At 47.4% G+C, this 12,927-nt stretch overlaps 1 protein-coding gene across 3 annotated transcripts in view; it reads right to left on the minus strand.

Annotated features, from left to right (window-relative positions):
- Positions 1–3,074, minus strand: part of ZNF395 (zinc finger protein 395) — a 43,830-nt gene extending 40,756 nt beyond the window's left edge. Inside the window, exon 1 of one of the 3 annotated variants that reach the window (XM_044225014.1) lies at positions 3,059–3,074. The gene's annotated coding sequence lies outside the window, so the exon portion shown is untranslated. Of the gene's footprint in view, positions 1–2,653; positions 2,706–2,816; positions 2,845–3,058 lie in introns of those variants that run through there. The other 2 variants (XM_044225016.1, XM_044225015.1) reach the window with 2 other exon arrangements.
- Between the last annotated feature and the right edge of the window lie 9,853 nt (positions 3,075–12,927).

Genomic DNA, 12,927 nt, shown 5'->3' on the forward strand with positions numbered 1-12,927 from the left:
GGCAAATCACCCTAAGCCACCCTTGCAACAAGAAAGCGGAATTCAGAGCTCAAGAATAAACCGGCGCCAGCTCCTCACTGCAGGTTCCTGGGAACCAGCAATGGCACAGGTTAGAACAGACCTGGCCCTGGGAGAGGCAGTCTCCCTAGGCCCCAGATTCCCTCCTTGCTCCTTGCTGGTCACCTTGCTGCTCCCCCATCTTATGGCTTCCCCCCCACACCCACCTACGAAGGGACACCAGGACTAGCCTGAAGGTCTCGGCAGAGAGCATTATTCAACTTGTTTCAAAGCCCGACAATTTCTGTGTTTAGCAAATTCCATTCTTCCCTCCCATCTCCAATCCCAAGCTGCTCTGCCAGCTTCAGGTTCAGGACCTGGCAATGTCATCTGAATGGCAATACAGAACAGAGTCTTCCAATTCACTCAAAAGCATCCTCCACTTGTAGGACCTACGACCTCTGACCAAGACAACATCCCACTCAGAGTGCCTTCCCTCTCCCAGCTTTGGCAGCGTGGTTTCCCACCAATCTCACAGCTTCGGTTGCTTGCAGGACACCTGTGTTTGGACGTCTTGGCAAATACGAGAAACCTCTGCAGCCTGTCAATTGCTTCTCTCCAAAACACACATTTCCGATTTAACGACAGCAGTTCCAAGGTCCTGGCATGTAATCAATTTCCACAAAGAATTAATTTCCATTCATCTCCTTCCTTCACCCTGCCCCTATCAACAGATTATTTCAACAGTAATGCTTTTCTAAAATCCACCCTCTTCTCCATCTCCAGTTATCCCAGTCCAAACTCTGAGCACTCCACAACTGTAACAGTCTACTGATTCGTCTCTGAACACTATTTTAAAAACCTTTCCAAACACCCTTTCATTACGTCACTCTCTGGCTCAAAAACCTTTCATGTCTCCCCAGTACACACAGGGTAAAGTGCAATTCCCCAGTCTGGCTTTCTAGGACTTTCACAATCTTAACCATTGTTCCTCTCCATCTTTATCTCCTGCTCAGGAAACGTTCCCTTGCCTGGCCAAGCCCATCTCCTGTCTCTCAGGAAAGCCATGTTCAATCACACCTCATGACCACCTCAAGGGTCTCGTCCTCCAGGAATACAGTGCTTGTGATTCCTGCCCACAGCCCTCTTCTCTGAGCTCCAACAGCATCTCTTCCACACTTCACATTTTGACAGCTAATTGTGCCTTATCTTAAGGTCTTATTTCACATGCTCAAGGGTTTCTGTCTCCTTCTCAAGATCATAAACTCTGGGAAGGAATCATCTCATCTATCTTTTGTATCCTCCCTCACCGAGATAAACTGTTTGAACCTACTCTCTTCTGGCACCTGTTACCTCTCCCTCTCCTGCCTTTGGGCCTTGGCCAGTCAGTTATCCTCCAACTGCCCAACTTATTTCATAACTCAGTATCCTTAATCCAGTCCCCCAACTCTAACCTGTTCTTTGAAACTCCTCCTCCCCCCAGCATTTATAATAATTTAGGCAGCCATGGCCCATTAATTTGAACTTTAGTTCTGAAATCACTTCCACCTGGTCAGCAGGATTTCTGAAGCCTTAGATTTCTTGTGTGCCTCTTATCATCTCTCCCTGAGAGACTGGCACGGTGCTGAGAACACAGCAGCCCCTCAAAAGTACCTGTGGAGTTGAACTTAATTGCTGTTTCCCTGAGTTTCAAGTTCCTTGAGACCCAGAACCTCTGTTTACACAACACCTCAGGAGGGTGTCAAAAAAGCCTTCAATACCTGTTGATCACTCACTTTCAGGCAAACTGCAGCAGGGACACTTTTCTAGAATGAGAAGTGTAAAGAAGATAGTGGCGGCCTGACATCAAGGAAACGCCTGCCTGAGGGAAACGTTCGAAAGCCACAGAGGACTGCCCAGGACTGCTTGAACTCAAGGAGGCAGTGCCACTCCACGGGCTGGCAGGTGGGCTTCTTTAGATTTCTGAGTCAATGCTAAAGTGAAGGAGCTGAGCCCTGAACTCCCAGACGGGGTTAGAAAATTCTCTTTGGAATTGTTTGCATATGACGAACTCCCAGGCCAGGCCCCCACCCGAGCACCCCACATGCCCACAGTGCCCCTTCCAATGGGCGCCAGGGGCCACCGGTGAGGAAAGGCATGGTAAACCGCCTGGAAGGAAGTGGGGGTGTACAAAAGGGGACAGAAAGGGTGGGGGGCAGCCCCGGAGCTGGAGGGTGTGTCGCGCCGCGCGTCCCGGAGCCCGGCACTCGTTCGCTCGCTCGCTCCGTGGAATGGTCAGGAACGCGCGGGGCGTCGGGAGGGCTGGGCTAGGGGCCCAGCCGGAAAGGGTCAGGGAGGGGGCAGGTCCGTCTCCGTCGGAGAGGCAACTCCGGACAAGCGCTCAAAGTTGGGGAGGGGGTTCCTCTGCGAGCGCCCGCGGCGGGCGAGAAAAACAAGGCGGCGCACGGGAGGGCGGGCGGCCACCCCCCACCCAGCCTGCGCGGGCACTTGCACTGCCGCAGCGCCCCCGCGTCCCGACCGGCCGCTAACCCGGCGGCGCCCGCCTCCCGTGCCCTCAGGCCGCCGACCCGGCCCCCGCGGGCGTGCAGAGCGTGGGAAGTTCCCGGGCCGCCCCCGTCCCCGGGCTGCAGCGCCGCGAGGTCCCCGCGCAGCTCACCTCGCCCCGCCACGAGCAGCAGCGCGGGCCGGGCAGCTCCCGTTCGGACAGCTCGGCTCGGCTCGGGGTTGCAGCTGCAGCTGCCCCCGCCCGCCCACCCGGCGCGGCCCACAGCCCCTCTCAGCTCCGGCCGCCCGCCCGCCGAGGATCCGTTCGCGCCCACCTGGCCGGCCTGCCCTCCCTCTCCGGGACACTGCGCTCACGTACGCGGCCGCGGCCACAACCCGGCCCGGATTCCCCGCCCGGGAAGGGAGCGGAGAAGCGCGCCAGCCAGCTAGCGAACGAGCGAGCCTCGGGGACACACCCCCCCCGCCCGCCCCCTTCCCCAGCCACAGACGCCGCGCGCGCACGCGGCCTGCGCGCCCCCGCCCGCCACGCGCGCACGCGGCCTCGCCACACACCCACCGCGCGCCGGGGATACACACTCCCGGCCACCCGTAGACAGTGGGCGCTCAATAAGTGCCCGAGCGACCCCTTACGCACATGCGCACTTGAACCTGACCGACTTGTGACACCCCCCCACCCCCACCCCAAAATCGGAACCGGCGGCTACAGCCCCAAACCAAACTTGAATGTTTGCCTTTTTTCAGTGAACTGCAAAACGAGCCAAAGTTTTTTTTTTGCTGTTGTTTTTCCAGGCCTGGCTCTCTGGGATGGGCTTCTCCGAGAGAGGCCGAGCTCGGCCCCAGGGCGGGAAAGGAAACCAGAGAGCTCTGGGCGCCAAGGACGGGAGTTTGGCGAGGGCGATAGAGACCCAGGCCGCGCAGCGGGCACCCGCTCCCAGCGCAAGCGAAAGCGCGAGAGGGAGGGAGCGGTGGAGCCAACCTTTCCATTTTCTTTTTGGGTTAATGGTTTCCTCTCCATTTTATGACATTTTATTCGATTTTTACCCGTTCGTAGTTGTAAAGTGAGGTGTTATTTACTCTTTCTGGAATTAAATGAAAAAAGTTAACTATTAGCTTTCAGCCCTTATGTAAACGATACCAGTTGCTTTTGGCACCGTTAGGCTCTGGCTTTTGTATAATTTGTAAAGAGCAGAACTGAAGCTGTTCCATTGTGTTGCTCTATGTTTTTGAGAGATAAGACCACAGCATTACAACAGTAATAAGGGGCCCCAGAGTCTATAGGTACGGGTAATATACATTTATATTCAAGTAAATGTAAACAATAGAAGAAATAATTCCCCTCCCCCAAAAAGTTTTAAATAGTTTTGGACATACTTGTTGCAATTCTTCAACTTGAGGTATGCCGTTTTTCTTGCAGAGAGGCAATGGGGTGTGTGCTGGAAAGGACTAAACTTTGCAGTCAGACAACCCTGGTTTGCAATCCTGATTTTACTGCCTTATCTTTATGATAGCAGATTTTTATCTCTCTGAACCTCAGCTTCTTTATCCCTAAGTTGAAAGAGAAAGCATAGGTATAGTGCCTAGCTCATACCCAATAAGCAATAAATATTGTTTCCTTTCCCCCTTCTCCCACCAATTACATAGAAAAAAATATCTAAGTAGAATCAAATTCTTATAGGACATACATTTCCAACTGCGGGCGATTGTGCCCCCAGGACACATTAGCAAGGTCTGGATACAATTGGGCTGGGGGAGGAGCGCTACTTGATAGGTACAAGCCAACTGTGCGGCTAAGTACCCTGAACACAGGAGAGCCCCCACACAACAAAGAATTACCTGGTCTAAGATGTCAGGAGTACCACTGTTGAGAAATCCTGCTGTAGCAGAGTTCTGCTCTCAAACAGTTCGCCAAAGACTGATTCTACCTTTCAACCCTCATCCTCAAGGAGACATTCTTGTTTTGCATTTAAAAGAACAAGAATGAAGCCACCGTGGGGATCACAGCAATTCCATTAAGGCTCTGAAAACCTTTCCTTAACATGAAAATTCAGATTCGAATTTTACATTTAATTATTAAAAGAGTAGTTTAGTTAATTAACAAGAATGTATACTCCCTTATTCTTAAGGTATTTTATATATTACGTATTACTGTGGTTTATAAATAGTTTAATGTTCTTCTTTCCCTTTTCCCTCCAACAGTGGGTGTTCGCTCACTGTATATTCATTCACCTCTCTGCTAAGTTCCTCGCCTACCCTGACGTTTGTAATATAGTCCCTGCCCTCAAGGAACATATAGCCTGGTTGAAAGTGGATTCAGGCACATGAAACAATTAAGGAACAATACAAGATAGCACATAATTAAGCTTTAATTGCAGGACCCAGACTCAGGTGGTTCAGATGAAAGGGAAGTGAGGTCAGCAGCAACAGCCCAACACTGCCTACGTGGCTGAGGTGTTCTGTGAACGTTTATTGAATAATATGAAATAGTGAAAGCTTTTTACGCTAGGTAGGACTTCAGCTAGCATATAAACTGCATGACAGTGCTTAAACTGCTAGTTTTTGTAAAGAGATGTTGATGCTGGGCTGAGTTTATTTTTCTTAAAACATCTAGTTCAAACTTGTAACCAAACCTCTGTTATTTCCCCAGATGACTGAGCTTTAATAAAACGGAAACAATCATTTATTTGACAAATATGTGAGTTCCTGCTGTGTGCAAAGTGAACCAAAAGAATCTCTTAAGTTTGAACAGAACCCATTGCTTATGCTGTTTGAGAGGAGCTTGTGAACCCAGGCCAGCAGAAGGCAGGAGCCCTCTCAACTGCACGCATACTCCTTGCCACTGCAGGTACATACTTGCACAGTATGCATTCCAGAGTTTCTCATATTAACGCAGACTCAGAGTGAATCTCCCATCACAAACAGCCATTACCAAACACACACCCAGCACTCAGCACCCTCACAAAGAATCCAGGCCTTTTGTCCTAAAGACACCCTGAATAGCACACATATTACACAAAGCAAACTGTAGAAAGACTGACTTGTTGGTTTGCTGCCTTGGCTCCCCTATGACTAGAGCTTGCCCTTTCTGGAGGCTTTTCCATCCTAGAACTGCCCTTCACCTTGCTTCCTCCCATACTCTAGCCTCCTATTACAATGCAGGCATCTTGTACCTCTTTTCCATTAAATCATTAGCTTCTTGGAAAGCATCTCCCATTAGCTGAGGTTAAGCAAAGCAGACCCAGGCTCTGCCTCTTACTATATGGACATGTTTATAGGTGATTTTTAGGGCAGTTTGAGTCTGAGATTGCCACTATCCCCAATCCCCTGATGGAACTGCTCCCAGTCTGGCTGCCAACTCCCCCCACCCTTCCACCCCAACTCCCCCACCCCCTGCACCCCCAAACCCAATTCATTCTTTATTGTGGCCTCTTTCCTCTGCTTGAAACTCTTCAAAGGCTTCCCATAGCTTTTATAATAAAGTCCAGGCAATTCTCATTCAGATCCTTCATGGTGAGCCTCCTTATTAATTGTCCACCCACTACCTGCCCCCATGTTTCTGCCCCGTTCACTCTGCACTCCGAACATGCCACACAGAACTTTGGTCCTCTGCTTGAACAGACTTTTTCTTTACTTGATACAAACTCTTTTCTCTGCCTAGACCACTCTCCACCCCCCTCTCACCTCTTTACCTATTCCTACTCATTCTTCAGGAATCAACTTAGATACCCCTTTCTCGAGCCTCCAAGACAGAAACAGTTGTCTCCCCTTTGTGTCCAATAGCATTCTATACTTTCCCCCATTGCACTCTACTGAGATCTCCTTTCTCTTGTCCTAATACCCTATCAGACTCAACATTCTATGAGGCCAAAGAACAAGTCTTGTTCTCCATTGAATACCCAACATTTGGCACAGTGCCTGGCATGTAGTAGGCACTTGCTAAATAAACATTGATTAAAAAAAAAAAACATTGATTAATAGTGAATTGCTAGTTGGACTGGGGGACTGACATGATCTATTCCATCCATGGTCTGGGCAATCCCTGGTTCAAAACATGCCCCAGATGCTTGTAGATTCCAGGGCTGGTGAAGACTTTGTAACCATTTATTTAGAACAGGATGAGGCCTATGGAATGAACTGAGTCCTCAGATGCTACTCCCACCAGAGCCTAATTTTATAAATAATTTGGCCTTGGGACACCTGGGTGGCTCAGTTGGTTAAGCAGCTGCCTTCGGCTCAGGTCATGATCCCAGCGTTCTGGGATCGAGTCCCACATCGGGCTCCTGGCTCGGCAGGGAGCCTGCTTCTCTCTCTGCCTCTGCCTGCCTCTCTGTCTGCCTGTGCTCGCTCTCTCTCCCTCTCTCTCTGACAAATAAATAAATAAAATCTTTTTAAAAAATAAATAAATAATTTGGCCTCCTGAGCTCCAGACTCTTGTCACCAATTAATTACCTACATGACATCTCCATTTGGGTGTCTACTCGTATCTCAAATGTACCATGTCCAAAACCAGACTTCTGATTTCCCTCCAAAATCTCCTTCTCCCCATCTCAGTAAATGCCAATTCCATTTTTGTCCGTTGCTCAGGAAACAAACACACAAAAACTTGGAGTCATCCTTAACTCCTTACTTTTTCTCATGTTCCACATCTAATCCACCAGAAAATCCTGTTGGTTCTGTCTATGAAATATACCCAGAATCTGGTTCTGTCCCCCCATATCCAGCACTACTCCCCCAGCCAGACCACTACTTCCCTGATCTGGTCTTCCACAAGAGGCTCCTATCTGGTCTCCCTGCTTTTTCTCTCGTCTCTTTATTCAACACCATGGCAGCTAGAGTGATCCTTTTAAGACCTAAGTCAGTTCGTATCACTGTTCTGTGCAAAATCTTCAGTGGCTCCCCACCTCCTTCACTATAAGGTCCTAAGGTCCTACCTAGTCTTGCCCCCAGTCAACCATCTGGCCCCACTGCCTACCACTCTTCCCTGGCTCACTTGGTGCCAGCTACATTGGCTCTTGCTGTTCTTCCAAATCAACCTTTCCAAGGCTATTCCTTTGGGTTGGAATGGATCTTCCTCCAAATCCCCATACAACCTGCTCCATCACTTGATTCAGGTCCCTGCTCAAATGCACCCATCTGAGAAAGACAGTCTCTGGCTAACCTATCTAAAATAGCACCACCCACCCATCCCTTCCACCTGCTTTAGTTTTCTTCCTAGCACTTGTCATCACCTGACAGCCTGTCTCTATCCCCTCAGCTATAGGTTTAAGGATAGTAGAGAGTATTTTTTCTCTATATTTTCCTGCTGTATCCCCCAGCTTCTAGAACAGTGTCTAGCATATAATCAACATTCAGGAAATAACCATGAAAAACTTTTTTAAAATTTTAAAAATTAAAAAAAAAAAAAGGAATCATGAATTCAGTCTGGTTAGACTACCAAAAAGTTACCCCTGAACCAGGTCCCTGTCCACTGCGTTAGTCCCAATCTACGTTAGTCCCAATGAATCCCTCCAGAATTTAGCTGTCCTACAGCAGGGCATCAGGATCCCAATTGCCCAATTTACACTAGGGACTTCTAGTACCTCTACCATACAGGGTTCTAGATCCCCACTGCTTCTCATCCACTTACACTAGGGACTTTAGTACATTTACGATACAGGGTTCTTTTCTTTCTTTCTTTCTTTCTTTATTTTTAAGATTTTATTTATTTATTTATTTATTTGACGGAGATTACAAGTAGGCAGAGAGGCAAGCAGAGAGAGAGGAGGAAGCCCCGCAGAGCAGACAGCCCGATGCAGGGCTAGATCCCAGGACCCTGGGATCATGGCCCAAGCCGAAGGCAGAGGCTTAACCCACTGAGCCACCTAGGCGCCCCTATGATACAGGGTTCTAAGCACAGCTTGCGTATCACAACCTCAGACCAGGCTATGAAAAGGATAATACTGCTAATTCTGCATTTGTAACAAACCTTATGCTTTTCTTTTAAATGAGAAAAAGCATAATATATCCCAGTGGTTAAAAACAGGCCCAGCACCTATTTTTAAAATTTTCATTCAAAAAGGCACAAGCTCAGAAGCTCCAAAGAGAAAGTAGCTTTGGGGTGTGCCTGAGGCAAGTAGTGTCTTCTCTCTGATCTACTCATCAGTAAGGCTTTCCTAGAGAAGGTAGGCTTTGCATTTCATTAAAGAGAGAGGATTGATAGGTTGCAAGGAGGTTGTTCAAAGCTTAAGGGCATCCCAGGAGGAGTTTGCTCAGATTTGCATAGCCACACTTTCCCTGCGAACTGGTTCTCACATGTGTGAAGATACCCCTGCAGATACACCCGCAGCATAAACACCCAAATCCATGCCTACTTCCCCCTAGCTCTAAAACTCTGTGAATATGAACAAGAGTACATAATCAGAAGGGGGAAAAATGAGCTAGCTTTGGGAATAGGGACCATAAAGCCCTATGACTCTGGGTATGAAAGAATGTGTAAGCCCAGGCCAGCTCTCTGTGCACATCTGGTTTTTCCTTTTATGCTTCTGTGATTTCTATGACACAGGAAATCCATTCTGGAACAACCCTGTCTGCTTTCTAGTGAGTGCATTAAAAATGGGGATTAAAAGTATGTTTATCTCACTGTTCAGAGCAGGAAGATAAAATCCAGAACAGCACCATTTCGAGAGTGGACCAACTCCAGCTTTGTCCTCCACTGCGTCCCTGGGGAGGTGCTAGCAACTGAGACCAGAGGCAGGCAAGTCTAAGGATAAAAGTTTCTGAACAGGCTGAAGACTGTCTAGACATGGCTCTCACTGTGAAGCATACCAGGTACAGGAAAATACCACCCGGTGAAAACACCCATTCCGTTCAACTCAACGAATACTATTATACACTAAATCCTGACAGAGACCTTCTCTGCCAGGCTTCCACACTATAACCTCTGTAATAATAGCCTTTTCAGAGAAAGTCCTTAAAATGGGCTGAAGCAGCCAGCTTTTCCCACCCATGGGAGAGATATCAGAGGTATTTAAGAGATAAATAACATTAGATAAGGTGGGAAAGGACAGGAGACCTTAGACTGTGAAAGTCAAGAGGACCAAGTTATACCTTGGGGTTGAGGGAGACTGAAGTCACCTCAACCCCTAGATTACAAATGTTACTAGAAAAACAGATTGGGGACAGTTGAAAGAGAGAGAGGACAGATCAACCAAAGGCAAGACCACCAGTCAGAAACAAAGAACTACAGAAAAAGGATACACTGTGAAGGCCCACCTATGCCATCCTCTATTTCATTTTCTTGGGTTCCAATCAACAACAATAATTACTTTCCTGCCCCAGGAAAGTAATTGTCATGTAACTTTGCCCTTAAGGCTTCTATTCTTAGCTACCCTGTCATGGCAGTAGAAGGGGCTGCTGGCCTTTTCTCTAGCGAACTTGCCAGAGTTTCATTTTAGTCAAGCTGTTAAAACTTCATCCCCTCAAATATATTCCATTTTGTTCACTAGCCTCACTTAAGGATTCTGCCATTCTTCCTTATTTCTCTATAGGACCAAACTCCCACCCAAGGCAGATGTGCCTGCCACAATCCAGACCAGCTAGACCATCAAGAATGGCTCAGAGCCTGTTTAAACTCCCACATGGAGGAGTGACCATGCATGAGTACCATAGTGCTTTTTTTTTTAAGATTTTATTTATTTATTGGACAGAGAGAAACACAGCAAGAGAGGGAACACAAGCAGAGGAAGAGAGAGAAGCAGGCTCCCTGCGGAGCAGGGAGCCCCATGCAGGGCTCAATCCCAGGACCCTGAGAGCATGACCTGAGCTGAAGGCAGACACTTAACAACCCAGCCCCCCCAGGCGCCCCAGGCATACCATAGTTCTTGACAAGTGAAACACAGTGGGTTTGATTTGCACCCACTCTGTATACCATGCAATGGTAGCACCATAAACCCTGGGAAATTCTAACAATTTCTACAGGGCCATACCATTGATGAGCTAACTAACCACTTCCCAGGATCTGGGGTTATCAAATGAAGGACTTTCTTTTTAAAAAGATTTTATTTATTTATTTGATAGCGTGAGAGAGCACAAGCAGGAGTAACACCAGAGAGGGGGAAGCAGACTCCGCCCTGAGCAGAGAGCCCAATGCGAGGCTCAATCCCAGGACCCCGAGATCATGATCTGAACCAAAGGCAGATGCTTCACTGACAGAGCCACCCAGGTACCCCCGAAATGACTTTTTGATTAAAAAAAAAAACACATTTTTTTTAAACTCCATACCAGGGCACCTGGGTGGCTCAGTGGGTTAAAGCCTCTGCCTTCGGCTTGGGTCTTGGGATCGAGCCCCGCATCGGCCTCTCTGCTCGGTGGGGAGCCTGCTTCCTCCTCTCTCTCTCTCTCTCTCTCTGCCTGCCTCTGTGCCTACTTGTGATCTCTGTTTGTCAAATAAATAAATAAATAAATAAAGTTTAAAAAAAGAAAAAAAAAGCAACTCCAGAAACCCACAAGCCAATCAGACAAAAGCCCCAAAAGCATGTTTCTAGAGGCATTTTAAAGGCTGCTGATTACGTTATGACAATTTCTGGCTCTTCTGAATTGAACATCAGGCACTCTTCCCTGTTTGTACCAAACACCTCCTTGTATTTGCAGTCATCACAATTTCTTAGATTTTTCATAGGTTGGCCTCCATCAACATCCAGTGGAAAATTCATTTCACAAGACCAGTTTGTAAGACACTAGAAGCAAAGAGGGATTGATACCCATCATTGGATTCCCTCTCGTGTTTCAGTATAGATAACAAGGTCTAAAACTTAGAGTCTCCTTAAACTTTAATTTTTCCAAGTTTAGATCATTTACTGACGAAATGTTCTCTTTCGATAGACCAGCCTAAATTAATTTAGATGAAAAGAATGGGGCTTCCTGATCTTTGGTTTTCTGGAGAAAATCAACCAACCACTTGCTCATAATCTTACTTTGATCATGCACCCAGTTCCACCCAGATTTTCTTAAACTACCATTCAGCTAGCTTAAGGCCACATCCTGCATTAATAATCTGTATTAATACATTGGAGTAGAAATCATGTGGATTAATAAAACCCTGTTCAATTACCTTTTTGCATTATCCACCTGGTAACATGCCAGTTTTCTCATCCTTGTTTTATTCTCTTTAAAGTAGTTCACTTACTGGGGCGCCTGAGTGGCTCAGTGGGTTAAAGCCTCTGCCTTCGGCTCAGGTCATGGTCCCAGGGGTCCTGGGATCGAGCCCCGCATAGGGCTCTCCACTCAATGGGGAGCCTGCTTCCCTTCCTCTCTCTCTGCCTGCCTCTGCCTACTTGTGATCTCTGGCAAATAAAATAATAATAATAATAATTCACTTATTTATTCATTTATTTATTTATTTGAGAGATAGAGCGGGGGAGGGGCAGAGGGAGAGGGAATCTCAAGCAGACTCTGCACTGAGTACAAAGCCCGGTGCAGGGCTCAATCCCATCATCCAGAGATCACAGCCTGAGCCGAAACCATGAGTGGGACACTCAACTGACCAAGCCACCAGGCTTTTAAATGGGACTAGTCTCATAATCCTCTCATAAACTGTTGAGTCACCAAATCTCTAACTTCTCCTTCTGACGGTATAACTGATTGCATCTCTGATGACCCCAGCAATCTTACAATGATTCCTGAGGGCAAGACGGTTTTCAGTCAGTTACCAACTGGGTTTTCAGTCATTTGGCACCCAAACAGGCAGGTAAAATCTGCCATATGTAAAAACCAGATTTCTATCCACGCCCAGACCGTTCTGGGTTGTTATTTCGTGGATATTTCTAAACCCCCCCTCTTTATGGCTTATCTCCTGGTCTACACTAATCAAGATAATCTCTGAAATAACACTAGCCAGTAATTTGCCAGGCTTCTCTGACATGACTACTGAGAGCCCAAAAATGGCTGGAACTCATTACCATCATGCTCTTTAGCAACCACTGGCACCACTGCCAGGACGCTAACACGGCCTGATAAATGGAAGTTATTACTGTCACTCTGTTTTCTTCTGTGTCTCAGGAGAAGGAAGTGAGATGCTCTAGCACCTTCAGGTGGCTGGAGGAGTCATGAAATGCTGATGGCAGACCTGTGAAATGGGGTGACAGACCCAGGAGAAAAATGAATTCAATTCAAAAATGCCTTGAAAATAATGCAAGTCTTTGTTGAGCGTCTCTTGAGGCAGAATCCAAAGAAGAATGTTATCTCACCTCACATAACAAAGCTTCGAGAAATCTCTTCTCGAATTTCTGTCCCCTGCCTCCCACCAACAGCTGTTTCTCTCCCCTTCTCTTCCTCTCTTCCACTCTTCTCACCTTGTTCTCTTTGCTACCACTTCCACTCTCTCTCTCCTCCCTCCTCAAGTGGAGAAATCAGCCTGCTCCTGACTTCTGTGTCTTAACTTTGTCAAAGACC

This window comes from Neovison vison, chromosome 11, assembly GCF_020171115.1.
Source record: "Neovison vison isolate M4711 chromosome 11, ASM_NN_V1, whole genome shotgun sequence".
Taxonomy (NCBI): Eukaryota; Metazoa; Chordata; class Mammalia; order Carnivora; family Mustelidae; genus Neogale; species Neogale vison.